Source organism: Engystomops pustulosus, chromosome 2 (assembly GCF_040894005.1).
Source record: "Engystomops pustulosus chromosome 2, aEngPut4.maternal, whole genome shotgun sequence".
Classification (NCBI taxonomy): Eukaryota; Metazoa; Chordata; class Amphibia; order Anura; family Leptodactylidae; genus Engystomops; species Engystomops pustulosus.
Genome location: NC_092412.1, coordinates 184,718,743 through 184,732,728, shown reverse-complemented (window position 1 = coordinate 184,732,728; position 13,986 = coordinate 184,718,743). Strand labels below are relative to the sequence as shown.

Sequence of the window (13,986 nt, the reverse complement as noted above, 5' to 3'; positions counted from 1 at the left end):
CCTTGTAGCCATGGGCACATAGTGACATGGAACAGACGTATCTCACTGTATAAGCCTGGGAAGGACAGTGGGATAGGTTGCCCACAATGGATATGTTGCGTATTTTAGATACAAGTACTAACAACTGTACCAACTCTTTAACAGCAAGTGAATCCGAAGAGAACCCACTCAATCTACTCACCATTGTTGTGAATTATATTACATCTCCTGCGACTACTAGTAACACACATGCGCATGTGCATCTTCACTACGGAGATGCTATAGTCGGGACGCGGTCACAACGCGGATAAACGGAAAGCAAGAAACAAACTACAATTGGATGACATCAAGTCTATTTTTTGAACTTCTAAACAGCTATTATTTTTCTACTATCTTCACCTTGCATATTCCTGTGCAAGAGAATATGAATTGTTTATTCATCAGACTCTAATAGATGGCACTAACAAGTAACATTTTATCATTCATTACATTTGCTATTCACTGAACAAGTCTGCTTTCTTTGACATCTGTAAAAATACAGTAGTGTGGTAATATACACTGGCCTGGCTATATTAATATTTTGCATATTAATCTGCATATACTTTAGCCATTAATATATGAGCTCATTATTTATATTTTTTAAATTAAAAACTACGTTCAGTAATTATACTCTATATAGCTACTGTATTGTCAGTATTCTGGTATCATAGATTGCTATTTGATCATGTGATGTGTTTTTTTTTTATCCTTCATAGAAGGATAGAATAAAAGTTGACATAAGGCTTTTAATGTACCGTTCAGTACTCAAACTTTTAACCACAAAAAGAAAGAAAAAAAGTGGGATGTGTATGTCAGATGAAAAGACAAATTTTATTAAAGATCATCAAATTCATAAAACCCCTTAAAAAGCTAGTGTATATAATATATAGATTTTTTGGATGTGCCTTTTCTAACTTAAAGGGGTATTCTCGTTTGGGCATTTACATTTCAGTTTTATAAATCTGCCATATATAAACATTTCTTCAATTAGATGTTATTAAAAAAAATGTTCCTGTGTGAAGATAATTTCTCATAAATGTAGTCGTATGGTCCCTTAGAAACGAGATGGCTTCCCCGGATACGGCCACCTCTGCCTGAGAGATTGCACAGATAAACAAAAAGTTTTTGTATATGAAATGTCCGGGAGTTACTGCAGGTCCTACACCCGTACTGTAGTAATGATTGCTGAATCCTGGTGGTCCGGCAGGACTCTATAGCGCATGTCTGGCCACCGCTGCCAGAGTGTGATGTGGTCGTAACCGAGGAAGCTATCTGGTTTCTAAGGGACAACATGGCTATGTTTATAGGAAATTATCTTCACACAGGAACATTTTTTTTAATAACATCCAATTGAAGAAATGTTTATATATGGAAGATTAGTGAAACTGAATGTGAGTGCCCAGACGAGAATACCCCTTTAAATCAGCCCTATACACAATATGTCAAGTATTCAAACTTGGTTTTGTCTGTAAATTGATACAGAATAATTTCTGGTTTATTTTATACTTTTATAACTTGTAACAGTGAACCATGAATTTATTAGAATTTAATTTCGTTTAACATTGGATCACACTCAGGATTGTGCTACACTTATTTATGATATCTTTGAAAAAACTATGCCTCTGTCTGCCAGTATAAGTCTATGTGTACTCTATAAGTCTATGTGTACGCTGAGCATATACATCAGGAGCTTTCCTGGTGTATACACTCAGTGTAAACATAAAACCTGGTGTGAACTTAGCCTCATTCAGGTCTAAGGAGAGTTTTGTAGACATGCTCTGTGCAGATAGGAGATGTAAATAATCTGTAACATCTATTGTCAGTAGTGGATGCAACAATGGTGTTTTCTATAGAGCTGTTTCATAGTAACTTCTTGTTTGTGATGTAGATGAGGCGACTGCTTCAAAATTAAAAAGTGTCTGTTTATTATAAAAGGAAACCTACCATCAGGAATCTACCTTTTAAGGTAGAGTTAATGGTAGTTTTTTTAGTAAAAGTCCTAAACTATCTTTTGCTATTTCTATAACACATTCTAACCAGATCTACACTTTATATTACTAATATGCTAATTTTTGGCAGGGGCTACTGGCACGTGGAGTAGCCTCTCCAGGCTGTGGGAGCAAAGGCTACTTTATGCCCCAGTAGCCTTTGCCATCCCTTCTACCTGCGTTTCCCTTGGTGGTCCTTGTTGTTTCTTTGCGTGTTCCATCTCACCACCAGCTTCTTCAAGCTCTGTGCATGCGCAGTAGCTTCGCGCTGAGTGCTGGAGGGGCTACTGCACATGCAGAGAGCTTAAAGAACCCAGCGGTGAGAAGGAGTGTGCTGAGGGCATGGAGGTAGGAGGGACTGCATAGGCTACTAGGGCATGGAGTAGCCTTTTTCCCCACAGCCTGGAAAGGCTACTCCACGTCCCAGTAGCCTCTGCCAAAAATTGCATATTAGATATATAAAGCGTAGGTTAGAAAGTGTTATAGGATTAGCGAAAGATAAATTAGGACTAAGCATGTTAGTAGCAACCTACCATCAGGTCTAAGTTAATAGGTAGGTTCCTGGTGATAGGTTTCCTTTAAGACATCTGTCTAGATTTTTTAAAATAATAACATATGGTTAACATAAAAACATGGTTTAAAAATCATTTTCTGGTGATGTCTTCCCTTTAAATGTGTAGAATATGCAGTCTTACAGCTAGTTTATAAATGAAAACATATATCAAAATAAAAATCACCACGGGACGGTAGCACATGTATCACTTTGCATGCTATGTGACAGCAGGCGTATTACGCAGAATGCGCTTTATCTTGCCCAAAGGTTTCATTCCTCCAACAAATGTCCTACTGAATTTAGTTGTGAAATGCCTGATGATAACCCAAGCTCTAGAAAAGTCCTGTAATTTACACAGCTGGAGACAGATGTTGTAGTTCAGAATCTTTTTCATCCAGCCAAATTCCAACCACACCCTGCCCGGCCACTCTCCCCCTCCACCTCTGCAGTAGAGACAAAGCATAAGAAGTATAGCTAGAGCAATCATGTAGAGTATCGCTCCATTAGCAGAGTGTCTCTAAAAGAAACCGCTCTCCATTGCAAGAATGCACAGAACCCGTTACTGCTGCTACATTCACTATTTGTAGATGACAATACTGAGTCGTAATAGAGAATGTACTGAAATCCTATTAATCAGCAAGGCTATTTTACAAAGATTGCTGTAATACACTCCTAACACAAACATTGTTTTTTTTATGTTTGCTGTACGGATAGTACACCATACCATGTACTGCAATGGTCTCATTCTTTGGTTAACACAGCCCCATGTATGAGCCAAATGCAGAGAAGCAAAACTCTTCCAGGTCTTTTCCTCTGTCTTCAGAATAGACTACACACAAGCCATGAATTTTAGGCTCTGTAGACTTTACATGTATATTACTTAATCTGTATCATTTTACCAGAATACATTACATTTCATTTATCAATGATTGTCATCTGTCGCCTGGAGCAAAGATGTAAAATAGTTAACACCTTGTGTGGCAGGTGTCATGTGTACAATTCCATTCCCATGCACAAAAACTGGCGCATATTATAGCCAATATTTTCACCAGGCAAGACCTGGTATACTTTTCAATTCCAGTACACAAGTGCAGAGTTGTAATTACAAAAATGTTAGAGCTGCTTAGTATTTCTGGTATCTTGTGCGGTGGGTGTTCTGATTATTAAGACTGGTGAACAATGCACAATACTATTGGTCCCAATGTTTTTAAACATCATGTGCCATACACACTGGCATCACTGCTTTATTCATTCATCAGGGAATGTTATGTTGGGGCTCGAGTAATATCAATATGCTAATGCTGGAATTCTGGAGTTATTTGCACCTGATATCCCTTGAGCCACATTTTATGAGGGTTTTATACAATTTTCAAGCAGTTTTCCGGCTTGCCCAAAAAGAGGCATGGAAAGGAGGTGTGACATAGCCCAGGGCCTTAAAATTCTGATATAAGCTAGACCAATGCGCTGACTCCACAGTTCTAAACTACTCCAGGCACATCATCCAGCATGATTTATTTGACGCAGAATACGGCTGTGGAGTTTAACTCTGCATAGGTCTATTTACCGACACTTTATTACATCTCCAAAAGACTGCAAGACCATCAGGAATATTAAAAGTCGTCCAGAGATTTGTGGTATTTTATTTGTTAAGCAGCCGTGCTTCTGATATAATTATGAAAATAATAATTAAGTGAATAGATTATACGTGATATCATAGATAATACATATTGATTTACATTAGCAAGCGTGATAGGCATGCAGGCAAAAACTACACTCACAAATAAAGCCAGGTGCAGAAGAGGGGAGAAGAGCTCCTCATCCCTCCCCTCTGCATAGAAAGCCAAGCAGTGACGGTCACAATCCGGCAAAAGACAGGACCTGTCCTATACCCACCTCTATCGTGGACATGATCTAGTGCGGCCAGAGCTCGGCCACAATAATGGTCATGTGCATGTAGCCTTACTAGGTGAAATAATGTAGATGTGAGATTATGGAACCAGGATATTAAAAGTCACAGAGAAAATGAGAGAAGATACAATTCTTAGAGACGAACGGTGACAAGAAGCTTGTATGAGCTTGTCTCATCTACATCTGCCCTGTCTCTACTGACAGTCAAAGGAAACTCAGCTTTTCAATATCAATTTACTACATTCCACAGATACAATTTACATAAATATCTAAGTGCCCTTTAGTTTTTGTTTACCTTGAGGTTGTCTTATCCATTTAAACCCAAAATAATTTACATTTAGAAAAATAAATGAATAAAATTGCCCTATAGGTGGCCAAATCCTTTAAGGGCATGTTCGCCCTGAGATTTTATGATACCAATTTCATGGAATTTTTTGTGGCAAAGCCCACATTACGCGACTTTATAAGCACCACAATCATTGGAAATATGTGCTGTGAATGTTAGTTAATATTTTTAATATAATTCAAATTCAATATTGACATGCTAATTCTTTAGGGGGTATCTGTATGTAAATTGTAATGGGTACCACAAGCTAATTGACCCCAGTATAAAATCAGTCACCTTCAGTATTTGGCATGAAGAATCAGAATGGTCAGAATGTTTATTAACCTGAAAAAATCTTTGCTTTATATCAGTCTTTGCCATTAACATCTAAAGCTGCAAGTATATGATATGTTCCCCAAATGTAAGGTAAGCAAACAAATTAATGGTTAAATACAATGCATCACATCTTTGTTTCTACCAGAGATGTTTTGCAGATTTAACATTCCTTGAGCTTACTTGGGGTTTTATGGCTCTAAACATCCCAAGGATAAAAACACATAATCAATTTAAAAGTCATCCAATTTTTGGTGTTTTTATTTTTGTAGTTTCTATGCTTCATGTTCTATTCTGATTTCATTTAGTATGTTACTTTTACTAACAAATGGGGTCATGTTCTTCATGAGGTCATGTAAGAGGCCAAATGGTAGAAAACTCAGCTTACTGACTATGAGCTCACAACCAATTGTTTTCTACTTAATAATTAGAAGATTGATTTCCCGAGGGAGTCACCATCATTGAGAGAACCTTCACCATTTCTACCAACTCCAACTGTCCAACTCTTTTCATCATTAACCCCTTAACGCTGAAGCCACTTTTCACCTTCCTGACACGGCCCATTTTTTCAAATCTGCCCTGTGTCACTATAAGTGGTTAGAACTTCGGAACGCTTTAACATATCCAAGTGATTTTAAAATTGTTTTTTCTTGACACATCGTACTTCAGGTTATTTGAAAAATTTTGGTGGTATGTTTTGCATTTATTTATGAGAAAATCAGATATTTGGCAAAAATTTGGAAAAATTTTTGATTTTTGAACTTCAAAAAGTTCTACTTTTTCCATACATAGTCATAACCGCAAAAAACCATAATAACTAACATTCACTAAATGTCTAATTTATGTGGACATGGTTTTTTATGCATACTGTTATTTTTGTAGGATGTTATGGGCCTTTGAACGTTAGGTGCGATTTTTCACATTTACATAAAAAACGCAAAATCCTGCTATTGAGGAACCTGCTCAGGTTTCAAATCACTTTGAGAGACCTAAATAAAAGTAAACCCCATAAATTACCCCATTATAGAAACTACACCCCTCAACGTACGTAAAACAACTTTTATGAAGTTTGTTAACCCTTTAATTGTTTTACAGGGGTTAAAACAAAATCGGATGCAATTTTGAAAGTAAAATTTTTTTGGCTAAATTAATATGTTTTTCAAAAAATGTACAAATTCTCAGTGGATAAAATGCCAAAACGCTCCACAAAATTTGATACCCAATCTCTTCCGTGTATAATAATACCCCATATGTGGTGGTAACCTGCTGTATGGGCACACGCCAGGGCATCGAAGGGAGCTGCGCCATTCAGAGCAGATTATGCATTGTCACTTTATAATGGCTATACAATCTTTATTTTTTTGGCAATTTGGACATATAAGGGCTTATTTTCTGCGACATGAGATGCACTTTACAAATACTTCATTTTAGTGGGTCATTAGCTTATTGATGAGATTTTATTAACTCTTGAATGTATGGGTGAAAAGAAAATTGTCAATTTTGGTTTACTTTCTTTTCGTATTTTTTGGGGGTCGTACACCGTACACTAAAAATATTATATTATCTTCATTCTATAGGTCACTACGATTACGGTGATACCTCATTTATATAGTTTTTCATTTATTTTTACAATTTTACTGGATAAAAACTAATATAGAGGAAATCTCATTTGTTTTTGCATCGCCATCTTTTCTTTGCACTTTATTGCATGTGTATAGGGAATATTTGTGTTTAGGGGACTCTAACTTTATTTAATTAATTATTTTTATTAAAAAATTATTTTATGTAATGTTTTTAACATTTTTATTAACTTTTACAGGTTAGCTTGAACAAGTGATCCACTGATCACTTGTTCAAGCTCTTCTTCACATTACACAGTGTAATACAGATGTATTTACACTGTGTAATGTAACACACTGAGCATGCTGCGCATGCTCAGTGTGTTACAGCCGGGTCCTGTCAGAAGGCAGGGACCCGGCTGCAGGAAGGAGGATCGCGCAGCCCCGGGCACCGGCAGTCCCGGGGCTGCGATCAGAGCAGCGGACCCCCCGGTAAGCGCCGCGGGGGGGTCCGATTCTTCTGAAATGCCCCTTGCGCGACCGCGGCGTGTTAGGGGTTAACACCCGCGATCTGAGAAATCTCCGATCGCGGGTGTTAGAGGCGGGTGTCAGCTATAATATATAGCCGACACCCGCAGCTTCTGGCCCTGGCTCCGTTCAGGAGCCGGGGCCAGAAGCTTGACGTAATAGTACTGCATTTTGCGGGAACGCACCTCCCGCCATGCAGTACTATTACGTCAAATGTCGGGAAGGGGTTAAAAGGTGCCACTCTGCTGGTTCTTATGTAGTTGGAATTTCCTCTGTATCCCTGATAATTATCAATGCTATTATTTTCAGGTTGCTTTTATCAGGTGGGTGGAGCTAGGCTGTCTACAGTTAGGAATCTGGTTTGGCTTTCTGAAAGTCATACTTGATGTTAAGGGGGATGCCTTACAAGGTAGCTAAGAGGCAATGTTTTCTTTATCACATCCTGGAAAACGTATTTGCATATTTGTTTTGGCTCCTGAACTCCAATGTGACAGTAGAGAAAAATTAGAATTTTGGGCAATGCAACTATTCTACACATGTCCTGTATTGTGGAAGGGGGCAGAAAGCCTGGCACTGCCCATCTGAGAACAGTGATATTATTCAGAAATTATTGAGAGAAGATCACAACCAGAATCAGTGGGAAAGAGCCTATTAAAGGGTGCAAAGGGTTAGGGTCAGTGAAGGTAGTAAAAGGCCCTATTTAAGTTGGGTAAATAAAGTAGCTCTTTTATATATTTACTTGCTCTTATCTATTACCCAACGTATTTCTGATTATGTGTTGCCGTGAATGTTCATGACAATAGGCTAAGGTTATACTGATGGGGGGGGGGAGGGGTAAAAGTTTCCAACAATTATTTGGACAGATCTGAACAGGAAGATTTGAAGACATTTTTATTTTCCACATTTTAAAGAAAGATTGGGTAACCGCGAATTTTTCTGACAAATATTTAACATCAATAGCCACCACTCCCTACACAAACATACACTTTGGCAGGAGGACCATAAATAGCTGACAGCCAATCACAGATATGCAATAGTGTTAACGTACCGGAAATGGCTATAAATATTCAATAATGATATTAAACAACTTAGCCTGTCCAGCCAAAGTAAGTGATAATAGAAACAAACATTGTGGATGTTTTGAAGTTTTCAAAGAGAAGAGAAAAGAGAAGTTCTTATATAGGAAAGGCGTCCTAGAGGATTGCCAATGGTTCTGACAATATTCTTGTGATCTCCTATTTTATTAGGCAGCTTTAAGTTGGGGTACCATTCTTCATGAAGTTATCTGGGAACTTATAATCATTAGTGGCATTTTCTCTGTGAGCCAGGTATCTACTTTTGTGGTTGAGGAAAATAGAAAATAGAAAAAAAAGACTTTGACTCTAGGCACTGGCTTCCGATGGTGGATAATTCACAAGATAACTTAAAATAAAAAATGGTATTCTTCTATTGTAAATTAAACTGTTATGCAAAAAAATATGTCTATCGGAACTAAACCAAAAACACTGAATATCATTAGTATTAGTTTAAAACATGATTTTTAACTTCTATAATTTAGGTTTTCTCTGGCAGCAAAATGGAAATGCTTTACTATCTGCTTTACTTAATTTTATGCATACTCTCCTGCTATATATTTTGTCATTTATTACCTAAAAAATATTTAAGATTTATTGCCAATAAGATTATATTTCATCCCATAATGTTATTTTGTTATTTCTCCTAAACATTTTTGAATAATGTGCTACCAATTTGGTGTTTGCCCCTGCAAACTGACTGATAAATAATAACAGTATCAGGGACATCCCCTTTGACACGGATAACACTACTCAAATGTGTAATTTTATTTCTGGAAGAATAATAATAGACCTGTTCTTTAAAGTTTCAATTGCTGGCTTTAGGCGCTTGACGTCTCCCCACGGTACTACTGTTATGCTACAATTACTACCAAACACAGGTAACAAAAGAAACTGTGAATCAGTCAGGGTTGCTTAAAGCAAATATGTGCATTACACTGACTGTACAGCATGATAGTGTGTCATACTATACGGGAGTACAAGAATGTGAGTGCAACAGATAGCTGTGTTTTGGTCTCATGTCAGATACACTACTAAGTATGTCAAGGTGTCTTTGAATCATGTTACATCCCACAACACTGCCCATTCCTGACATACCAATGGGATGCCAATGGCTGCATGTCCTGGGCCAAACAAGTTAACTCTGTTGTAAAGTAGAAACTCTTCTTGTGATAAAGAAAGAACATTTTAATATTTACATTGTAATAAAATGCAAATAATGAAATGTGACAATTTCAACAAATACAGGATAAACAAGTATGCATAGCCTGTAAACTAGTGGGATAGCCACACAGAGGGGGCAGCCAGGGCTCACAGCAGCTGTACAGAGTGCTATCACAGGCTCCATTCACTTCTGAAGGGACCAGAGACCTTGGAACAATGTTTGCAGAGGAAAACAAACAAGCAGTGTTTACTGTCCTATTAACCATTGCAGCCATGGTGCTACCACCAGCTTCTATCCATACTACAAAGATATCTATTCGATTTTCTAAGTGAGCACTGGCAATCCCTAGGCTCTTAGTAGAGAAACTATGATAAATCTGATAAAGGCTGGGCATAAAGAAAGCAACTGCACAATTCCTAATAAAAGCGTCTATTAAGGGAGGAGTCATTTCACAACTAGAATTAGCTGAAAAAGATGAATGAACTGACAGCGAGCCAGTGGGATCAGGCAGCTGGGAATCACCAGAGATTCCAAAAACAACCAGTAAGTGGAGGGGTGTCCTGCTCCCATAGGTCCTAACACTAGAGATAATTATGAACCACCTATTTGCATTGAAGGTCTCCAACCTCTATTATGAAGTGACTATGAGCCATCACCAGAGCATATTTTAATCATCAACTCACCTGCACCTTCTGTTCCAAAGCCATGGCCTGATGTCAGCTTCTGATGCTCTTGTCCGATTGTTATCATAGGACATGCTGTTCAGGGAATTACAGCCAATTACTGTCCCTGCTGAGTCAGTCATGTGCCATTTGTGTAAGGTCATTACTTATGCCAACGAATGGCCTCAGAAGCCAACAATGAGACAAGTTGACCATGGTTTGAATGTGGAATACATATCATGCCAATTTATGCTGCATATATTCACTGCAGGTGTTACCCCTTGCAATGCCAAAAAAACCTTCATCACCACAGGAAAGAAGCAAAACCGAAATACGCCTATCTGTCTCCTGTCCCAGTGCCTGATACAACGCTGGGATAGAGGGACGAGTGGGCATGTCAGGCCACTGTCAAAAGGGAGGTGCTGTGTCACTGTAAACAAATAAGGACACAGCTCTGAGGAACCACATCGCAGGATGCAGGAAGCGCCAGAGGAGGTGAGTAAATGTTTTTTTTTTTAAAGCCCACACTTTGAGTTTTTCGATGTGTTGGACAACCCATTTAAGACTGTCTTGCCTAAATAAGTTCATATGATATGAATATGCCAAAATGAGACTCAACTCTACAAACATATGATTAAATTATAAAAATATTGACATTTCATTTAAATGGCTGCTCTATTCCTGATCTTAGGATTTAGGCCAGGGGTGAACAACATTTATTGGTCCAGTGGCCATACTGTCATATATAAAATACGTAAGACCCCCAGAGTATAAAATAAAAAATACTGGAGACCCCCCCAGTGAAGACTAATACTGAAGACCCCTAGGGCAGACAATAATACTGAAGACCCCTAGGGCAGACAATAATACTGGAGACCCCGTATAAGACAATACTAAAGACCCCCTGAGCATAAAACTAATAATACTGGAGACCCTAACGCAGACAAATATTAGAGACCCCATAGCAGATAATAATACTAGAAACCCTGTAGAAGACAATACTGGAGACCCCTAGAGCATAAAAGTTATAATACTGGAGACGCCCATAACTTTCTTTCCATAACTTCTTTCTTCCCCTCCCTGTTCAACACTGGAGCTTCTTCTCTCCTGCTGGTTGTTTGCAGCGGCATTAAGACCCGAAGCAGAACTGTGCCTTGAGCAGGACAGGACAAGAAAGCAGTACAGTATAGCTGACAAGTACTTATCCCTCCTGGGTCCTCTCCTTGGTCCTGACCTTGACCAGTGTCAAAAGTCAGGACACAGAGCGGAGTGGACCCTGGAGCAATGAGAACTTCTCGGCTGCACTCACTGCTACACGGCCTCATGCACCTGTGAACACTTCCATCAGTTATGTTACATCAGTTATGGAAGCGCTCATTGGACTCTGACTGTCAGCAGCGTGCAGACTACAATTCAAGGCCTTACAGGCTGCATGTGGCCTGTGTACCCCTGATCCCCCTCTAAGTTGAGATGAATCTGGCTGCACTTTAAGTTAGTGCTCAGGAGTGAAGCTCCTCTGCTATAGTTTAGAGCAGTGGTGGCGAACCTATGGCACTGGTGCCAGAGGTGGCACTCAGAGCCCTTTCTGTGGGCACTCAGGCCATCACCCCAACACAGACTTTGCCAGGCAGGACTCAGGGCTTCCTCCTCCAGTCCAGTACAGCTCAGGACATGCCATGCTCAGCGACATTTTAAAGCAACATACTTGGCTGCCAGGGCTACAGGAGAAACAAGAAAGTGTGGAAAGAGATTATTTCTGGAGCTCCTGGTTTGGGAACCCGGATTCTTCCTTTTCAGGGGACCCTGGAGGGATGATACAATCCAAATTTCTCCATCATATTTCTATTATATTGGTGAACTCAGGATGCCAATACGATTGAAACCTGTTATATGGCAGGGGTCAATAAGTTACAGCTTAAACTGTCATGTTTGCACTTTGCAACATATAAGTGGGTTTTGGTTGAAGTTTGGGCACTCTGTCTCCAAAAGGTTCACCATCACTGGTTTAGAGGAATAAGGCACTGGGAAGGAATGTCTGCATTTTTCTCAGTACTGCTAGAGGGACCAGGAAAACAGGACTGTGGAGTTGGAGTCGTGGAGTTGGTAACAATTTTGGCGGTGCTTGAGTCAGAGTCAAAGTTTGGGAAATTGAGGGGCTGGAGTCAGAGATATGGCTTACTGACTCCACAGCCTTAGCCCCAATACACCGTAGAATGTTGAACACCACTCAGTTCACCCAGTGTCCCTGCTCCCTGTGTCAGGGAGGCCCCTCACCATCCAGACAGCCATCTACAAGAAGGTCCTTACAGAAAGATGATTATAAGAGACGAATACAAGCAGCAAGCACCCAAATTTGCGGAAGACTGGTTGGGAATAAGGAAGGGGGAGATATTAATACTGCGCATGTCCCAGGCAGTGGATGGCTAGGTCCATAGTGAGTGATGTCTAAAGGATATTCTGCGCCTCTTATACCAGGACAAGCGTTTGTTTATTACATTTATATCTTTATTTCTTGGAAAGTGACAAACCTCATAAAAAAGAAACAGCTAGGGAAGCTTCACCTGTGTGAGGTCCATGACTTACACAGGTGAAACTTGATGTAACTGCCTTTGTTTTGCAGCATTTATATGTAAGGTTCTGCTGTGGAATCATTTAACCCGTTAGCGGACCTTTTACCTATTCACATCAGTAAAAAGTAGCTGCTGTCATTTTCATAAGTTATTCCTCTTTGGGTATTGGCAGAGTGATGTCAGTAACCCACACATTACTTTCAGAAATCGGTAAACTGATTCCAGATTTCATGCCCAGAACCAGTTTGGACCAGGCTAAAGCTGTGTAAATATCCTACCTACATGGCTGTGAGACAAGTATTACCCTTCATATTACACACAGGTAGGTGCCCCCTCTGATGCCCATTTCCTCCTTCCAGGCTGCAGCCCCACACCTCACTCTATTTTGCTAAAATTGGTTTTCCTGTATTACCAAAGACCTTTCTTGTGAACAATAAGTCAGCATATGGGTCCCGTTTCTCAATTTAGTATCAGTGTGATCTCATATTTTGGGATCCATCTCCCATAGATACCACCAAAGAGGGTTAATAAGAACATCTGGATATATAGCACCGGGCACATAGGTGAAGTGTGAATAGAGTCAGAGTTCAGCTGTGAAACAGTAAGGCACCGACCTCAGAGAAATAATACACAGCAGCAATAATAACACGAGGAGGACTAGCGGCCAGGGACACTTACCCGGGCACCGAGCTCTGGGCTGAAGTGATATCCACAGGCAGACCCGCACATTACACGTCCATGGAGCAGCTCGCTGCGGCCATCTCACCTGTGCCCGGGGGAGGGACAGCACAGGGACAAGTGACAAGCCCAGCTCCTCCACACTGATACTGAGCACAGCCCGAGCAGCCGAGCCCCGCCTCATGTCCTCCTCCTCACCACCCACCGCAGCCCTGGGCTCTCCCCGCTCTTATCAGGGACACTCCTCAGTCACCTGCCTCCATTGCTGTCCTCTCCTCAGCACACAGAGGCCGTGCCCTCCCCACACAGCTCCAGCTCATCCACCCTCAGACACCAGGGCTCTGTGCCCTGCCATGCACCCCCTTCTCTACAACCGCATTGTGGCTGATACAGGATATTCACCAAATATTATTCTAACTTTTTCACCCTATACCTCAGGCAGAAGCTGAAGGAGCTGCTGCCATGTAATAATCCCTCAGCTCAATTCAAAAATGGGATGTGGGAGCGGTGGACTAAAGGATTATCTAAAAAAGGGGGCTATTAGCACAGACCCTCTGTCCTTCACAATGAACCTTGGTTCTGATTTATATTATTAAAAACTACAATGGAAAAATATAAAACGCTTA

At 40.1% G+C, this 13,986-nt stretch overlaps 1 protein-coding gene across 3 annotated transcripts in view; it reads right to left on the bottom strand.

The window, feature by feature from the left end:
- PLEKHA6 (pleckstrin homology domain containing A6) overlaps positions 1-13,986 on the bottom strand; it is a 129,924-nt gene that overhangs the window by 61,185 nt on the left and 54,753 nt on the right. Inside the window, exon 1 of one of the 3 annotated variants that reach the window (XM_072137563.1) lies at positions 13,361-13,525. The exons of the other annotated variants lie outside the window; for them this stretch is intronic. The gene's annotated coding sequence lies outside the window, so the exon portion shown is untranslated. Of the gene's footprint in view, positions 1-13,360; positions 13,526-13,986 lie in introns of those variants that run through there. 3 annotated transcript variants of the gene reach the window in all.